Source organism: Nansenia antarctica (genome assembly GCF_963989245.1).
Source record: "Nansenia antarctica genome assembly, chromosome: 5".
NCBI classification, from domain to species: Eukaryota; Metazoa; Chordata; class Actinopteri; order Argentiniformes; family Microstomatidae; genus Nansenia; species Nansenia antarctica.
This window is the reverse complement of record NC_137690.1, coordinates 16,393,429-16,400,900: the sequence shown is the minus strand read 5'-3', so window position 1 is coordinate 16,400,900 and position 7,472 is coordinate 16,393,429.

Below are 7,472 nucleotides of genomic sequence, written 5' to 3'. Positions count from 1 at the left end.
TTGGTGGTTGAAGCAAATGCAGCTCTCAAATGTGCTGCTACTTGTATTTTACTTAATTCTGTTATCTTACATTGTATTTATTTCATTGTTCTTAAGGTCAATGCACACGGCGTGCGATTTTGTCGCCGGACAAAATTCGATTTTCAACTCACACCATTGAAGTCTATGAGAAAATCTCATACCAATGCACACGGCGTGCGATTTTAATCGCACCGCGAAAATTCGATTCCATTCTTTTTGAATGGGACAAAGCACACGGCGGACGATTTTTGTCGCACTGTCAAATTTTTTAAAAGTTTGTGGTGCGACGGATTATTGCATCACAATGGGACAATTGGGAAAACTTCAACTGGTCTATCTAAATTAATTGAGTCACTCATAACGGGGAGAGAGACTGGAGCATACATTTTACACGCGTATTTTGGTCAAAGACAGCTAGCTTGCTGAGCATCAACTAATTTCCATAACGTAAAAAAGGAGGCGGTTGGTTGTGGGTCTACGAGATACTGCAGTCTCACAATGAAATGAGACTTCAACTTGGTACAACAGTTGAGGCTGTAGTGTACAGGAGGACCAGACAACTGACTTCAGGGTGAACAGACAGGAGTTTGACGTGGATCTGGGAGAGATTGGAGGCGGAGCCGAGACATTTCGGAGCTAGCATCAAAACACTAGTCTATTAGGGTGCTGTACTCCTGTTTAATAACAGTTTCCAATACAAACGGAACCAAATTAATTGTAACAGTTGTTTGTTTCTACCTGGCTGGCCCAGGCTCACAAACAAAGAGGTGGCTAGCTGGCTAGCTAACATTTCGGAGCTAGCATCAAAACACTAGTCTATTACGTTACTGTACTCCTGTTTAATAACAGTTTCCAATACAAACGGAACCAAATTAATTGTAACAGTAGTTTGAAAAACATTAGTGTAACAACATACATAATACATACATGCAATTTCAAAGAACAAATATAGTGTTGTCAGGGCTTGACATTAAGCTTTTTCAATGAACTTATCTATAACTTTGCATACCTGCATTCTTCTGAATATGTTGTTTTTGTTTTTGATGAAATACGTGCTTTAGGGAGGGTATTAAGTTATTTAACATGATGGCATATTTTACATGTGAATAAAATATTACAAAAAATGTATTATCATTGTTGTTATTTGTATTTTGTACTGTGCAGCCAAAAAGGCTATCGTAAATCTTTGAGCAAGTAACGTTATTTATACTTATAATATATACTATACTATATATATTATATTAGTTTACTCAAAGATCTACGATAGCATGGGGTTGCCAGATTTCTAATCTAGCACGACTGAATGACCAGCCACATTGTACACACGTTGTATAGACACTGTCCACTTAAAACCGGACATCTGGCAACCCAAAATTAATATTTACTCTACTGTACGTAGCCTACGTGTATGTAATTTACCGGTAACCTGAATGGATGAAATGGATGACGAAAAGCTCATAACTTGTCAACCAGTCAACCTGACATCTTCAATTGTGGATGGAGCAATCATCTATTTTAACGGTTTGACAGTCAAGGGCAAGATATGAACATCACCATCAGCCAGCCACTACACCTATATAGCCCACAGCTGCCACTATACACATTACTAGCTATACAAATTACTGCATGCATGATTTATTTCCGTGTCATGCCACATAGCTACACGGCCCATCTCACATACAAGATTACATAATAATAACAATCGAGCATGTAGGCACAATATTGTAGCGTGAACGCAGGAACATTCGTCAGCCAGACGGACTCTTACATATTGAGCCTCATCGGTTGGACGCAGTGCACCGCTCAGACCCCACGGGGGGGTCTCAAATACCCGGCGAGTTACGTGCCCTTTTAATTATTTACTATTCAGCCAATATGTCCAATGTTTGTCTTGTTTATAGGTCTATGATTATTTGAATGAGATGAATTTGTACAACTGTATATTATTTATGATGATTAATTGAGATGCATGGTCAGTTGTGGAAGTTGAGTCCTAGGGGCGAATAGCTAGATGTTGGACTTGAGTAGCCTAAGCCAATTTGCATATTTTAGTGTGCCGTGTAGTGGTGAGCACCCGGTCTTGCTGACCGCCCCTTGTAGTGGAGTTGTGTGGTGTCCTATGGCCTCGTGTCGGCCCGTATGGTTATGCTGTGGCTCGATATGAGCGTGCTTCTGTGTGGCTTTATGAGCGTGCTGTGGCTCCAATAGAGCGTGCCTTTTTTGTACACTGTTTGTAATGGTAATTAGGGAAACCAGGTCTAACTTATTGAACTATGCCGTCCTCCGAATCTATGTCCGCCTGATCATCGCCCATAATAATAAAGTGGCTTTTATAATACACCTTTCTGGCTGTGTGTTTTGTGCGCTCCCTCTCCTGACATTTTACCAATACCCCTAAATCAGGGGACCCACATATTTTATCACAATATGTCCAGTTGTATCTTGTAGAAATTGTGGAAGCAAGGCAAGCAATATTGGTAGAGCCTATTGTAATCAGCCTGCCTGGTCCGACTACATAACAATAAAGTAACAATTGAGAATGGAATGTTGTGGTGCGACTAAATCGCATCGCACGCCGTGTGCATTGGGATGAGATTTTCTCATAGACTTCAATGGTGTGAGTTGCAAATCGAATTTTGTCCGGTGACAAAAATCGCACGCCATGTGCATTGGCCTTTATTTTAATTTTATTTTTTATATACATTTTTTATTGCCGAACAAAGGCATACAAGTCAGGGACAAGAATATACAAATGCAAAGTATACAATTGACTAAATAAAAACTAAATTAGAGTTTTATTTTCTTTATCCCCCATTTGGTGTTCGAACAGAGAACTAGAACACTTTTTTTTCTTTTTTTTACCCCTAAACACCCACCCAGCCCGAACTCTCAAGTGAGAGACAAAACAAGACAAAAAAAAAAAACACAAAAACTAAATGTATAAATTAAGTAAATTAAATATTGTAATAAATAAAATAAAAAACACAAAGTAAATGAAATTAAATTAAACAGGGAGAAAAGAACAGGTGCTCACCTCTAACAATATGTACTTGTTTTCTTGCTCAGTTGTGCACCGGGGCCTCCCACTTCTCTTTCTACTCTGGTTAGAGCCTGTTTGTGCTGTTTTATGAAGGGAGTAGTACACACCGTTGTAGGAAATGTTCAGTTTCTTGGCAATTTCTCACATGGAATAGCCTTCATTTCTAAGAACAAGAATAGACTGTCGAGTTTCATATGAAAGTTCTCTTTTTCTGGCCATTTTGAGAGTATAATCGAACCCACAAATGTGATGCTCCAGATACTCAACTAGCTCAAAGGAAGGCCATTTGTATAGTCTCTCTAACCAGCAAAACCGTTTTCAGCTGTGCTAACGTAATTGCACAAGGGTTTTCAAGGTTTCTCTAATCATCTATTAGCTTTTAACGCGATGAGCAAACACAATGTACCATTAGAACACTGGAGTGACGGTTGCTGGAAATGGGCCTCTATACACCTATGTAGATATTCCATTAAAAAACATGTTGTTTGCAGCTAGAATAGTCATTTTCCACATTAACAATGTATAGTGTATTTCTGATTAATTTAATGTTATCTTCATTGAAAAAAACAGTGCTTTTCTTTAAAAAATAAGGACATTTCTAAGTGACCCCAAACTTTTGAACGGTAGTGTATATAAATTAAAAACCGGGAAACCGGGTATTCGGCCTAGTGTTTCCTTAATTTCAATTTCTTTCATTTTTGTGCATCGCTTATCTTTTGGTTTTACAATAGGCCCTTAGTTTGTTGCCACATTAACACTCAACTCATCCATATTTTAAGGACTCTGCTTGTTGGTGAGGCATTCAGCTGAGATGTACAGTTGATGTCAACAATGTCACAAGTAGGGTTGGGTATCGTTTGGGTTTTATCCGGTACCGGTTACTAACCGATACTTTAAAAACGGTACCGGTACCAAAACGGTACTTAATTCGGTACTTTTGATTTTAAAAAATAAATATATAATATATATATAATAATAATAACACGGTCGACAACATTAAACAGCTTTTCACTTTTTTATTGCTGAGGCACAATAACCACAGTTACTCCTACAACCACAGTTACACCTACAACCACAGTTACACCTACAACCACAGTTACACCTACAACCACAGTTACACCTACAACCACAGTTAAACCTACAACCACAGTTAAACCTACAACCACAGTTACACCTACAACCACAGTTACAACCACAGTTACACCTACAACCACAGTTACACCTACAACCACAGTTACACCTACAACCACAGTTACAACCACAGTTACTCCTACAACCACAGTTACAACCACAGTTACACCTACAACCACAGTTACAACCACAGTTACTCCTACAACCACAGTTACAACCACAGTTACACCTACAACCACAGTTACAACCACAGTTACACCTACAACCACAGTTACAACCACAGTTACAACCACAGTTACACCTACAACCACAGTTACAACCACAGTTACAACCACAGTTACACCTACAACCACAGTTACAACCACAGTTACAACCACAGTTACACCTACAACCACAGTTACAACCACAGTTACAACCACAGTTACACCTACAACCACAGTTACAACCACAGTTACACCTACAACCACAGTTACACCTACAACCACAGTTACTCCTACAACCACAGTTACAACCACAGTTACTCCTACAACCACAGTTACAACCACAGTTACACCTACAACCACAGTTACACCTACAACCACAGTTACACCTACAACCACAGTTACAACCACAGTTACACCTACAACCACAGTTACAACCACAGTTACACCTACAACCACAGTTACACCTACAACCACAGTTACAACCACAGTTACAACCACAGTTACTCCTACAACCACAGTTACTCCTACAACCACAGCTACAACCACAGTTACAACCACAGTTACACCTACAACCACAGTTACAGCTCGTCCCTTTCCTGGTTAAATAAAACAAAACAAGAAATCATAGAGGGCGAATGTCCACTGTCCCCCTCTTTAAATAAATAAACGGAAACATTATTACTAACCTGAGGAAATGCTGTCATCATCATCCTCAATGGGAATGGCGATCTCCGCCTCCCCCTCTCCGGAGGTGCTTGCTGCTGCTGAGGTGCTTGCCGCCGAAGGGCGAGTGAACTTGCGCAAGCTGTCAAACACGGAGCACCCTTCTACCCTTAAATGTATCGCGTGCGTTGTCAGGTGTTTCATCAAGTTCGATGTGTTGCCTGCTTTACACGCAAATGATTTAAAACATTTTGAGCACTTCGCGTTGTTTTCATCGAGTCGGGTGAAATGCAGCCACACTTTAGAACGCTTCATTGCGGTCTTCGGCATTCTCGGTGACCTCGTAGCTAGTCTAGCTAGCGAAATTAGATAATATGATTATGATTATTATGATGATAATAATAATATCAATACAATAATACAATCACTAACTATATTACTACACTTACTATAAACTCACTCTTCTTCTTCTCAACACAACTGCTCACCTCACTACCACGACACGCACTGATTGGAAATTGGAAACAGGCGATGTCACTCACGTCACGACTTCAGTCACGTGTGGTTGACTGTTGCATGACACCGGACACCAGGGGGGGGGGAAATATAGAAAAGTACCGAAATGAGGAACCGAAATCTCCTTTGCGATTCGGTACGGGTACATACCGAATGTAAAGTAACCGGTACCTACCGGTACCGATTTTCGGTACCCAACCCTAGTCACAAGGGCATGGTTGCTATTCACACAGCTGTCATGGGCCATTATAACAGGCTGTCATGGGCCATTATAACAGGCTTAGGCCCAATCCCGATTCCCTTTTCTACCCCTATGGCTCGTTTTCGAGTGTGACTCGATTTCGAGCCAAGGCCTTCGAACAGAGCCACAAGCCGTCGAGGTTGAAATCTACCCCTATGAAATGGGACAACCCTTCAAGACTGATACGTCATCAGTAGTATCGTAGAAAAGCATTGACGCTCGCAATTCATTCACAACGTAACTTTTACGCTATCAATCGATCAAACAAGTCATCAAATAAAAAAGAACAATGCTTCATTATCAGACCATGACAGAATAACGGCGCTTTAACCTGTATGGCCCCGGCACTTTACTGTCTAAACCTAGACAAACTAGCCCTACCTTTAGCAACAGAAATACCTCAGCAACAGATAAATGGATAGATGTCAACCCATAGGTCGTGAGAGTGATAGCAGATGCCTGGGATAAGGCGTGGACAACTGTAGTTTGTGCTTGTTTATAAAGGGCTGGTATGATTTGCTGGCTGAAATGCCGACGACGGAACTACGATTACCGTACTTTCAACATGTGTTTAAAAACGGTGTTCTTCACAAAGGAGTATGGTCCGCTGCTATAAAAACACCTATGGCGTTTGTTATTGTTATCAGACCGGCCCGGTCTGAATTGTTAGCGAGAGGCTGCTTAAATGTCATACCTAGGTTTGGACTTGCACTCTGTTTTTTCTTGTACCTGTGATGTTCACATTCAGGTGATGCCGACTCAAATGAGTGAGGAAGTTCGACGCACTGCCAGCTGAATACCCGATCGCAGTTGAACAATGCCGGCATATAGCTTAACACAAAAAAGTGTAGTGGATAAAAGAACGCTGCATTTGTTTGGTACACACGCAAAATGTTTGTGTACCGTTACGCCCCTATTATCTACTGTTTCTCCTCTTTATCCTCTCTTCTACTGTCCTCTTTATCCTCTTATCCTATACCCTTCATCGTCTGAACACACACATACTCACACACATACTCACTGAGCACTTTTTTAGGAACACCCTCACTCATGGAGGTGGTGTAATGGTGTGGGGAATGTTTTCTTGGCACACTTTCGGCCCGTTAATAGCAATCAATCATCGTTTGACTGCCACAGCCTATTAAGTATTGTTGCTGACCATGTGCATCCCTTCATGGCCACAATGTAGCAATCTTCTAATGGCTACTTCCAGCATGATAATGCACCATGTCACAAAGCAAAAGTAGTATCATGAACATGACAATGACTTCAGTGTTCTTCAGTGGCCTTCCCAGTCACCAGATCTGAATCCAATAGAACACCTCTAGGATGTAGTAAAACGGTAGATTCACAGCTTGAAAGTGCGCCTGAAAAATCTGCCGGAATTGTGTGATGACACACACACCTTTCAAACCTGTTCAAACTGTTTTATTAACTCTGCTGCTTCTTCCTGTTCAACATGATTACATTTGTGGAGATCCAATTTACAGGACCTGTGTCTCCCCATATGACAATGAGTTTAGTAATGGACTGCACAGTTAAGTGTTCTTCAGTGGCCTTCCCAGTCAACAGATCTGAATCCAATAAATAGACTGCACTTATATATTATTATTTATATATACTTATTCCAAAGCGCTTTACAATGGGCTCTCATTCA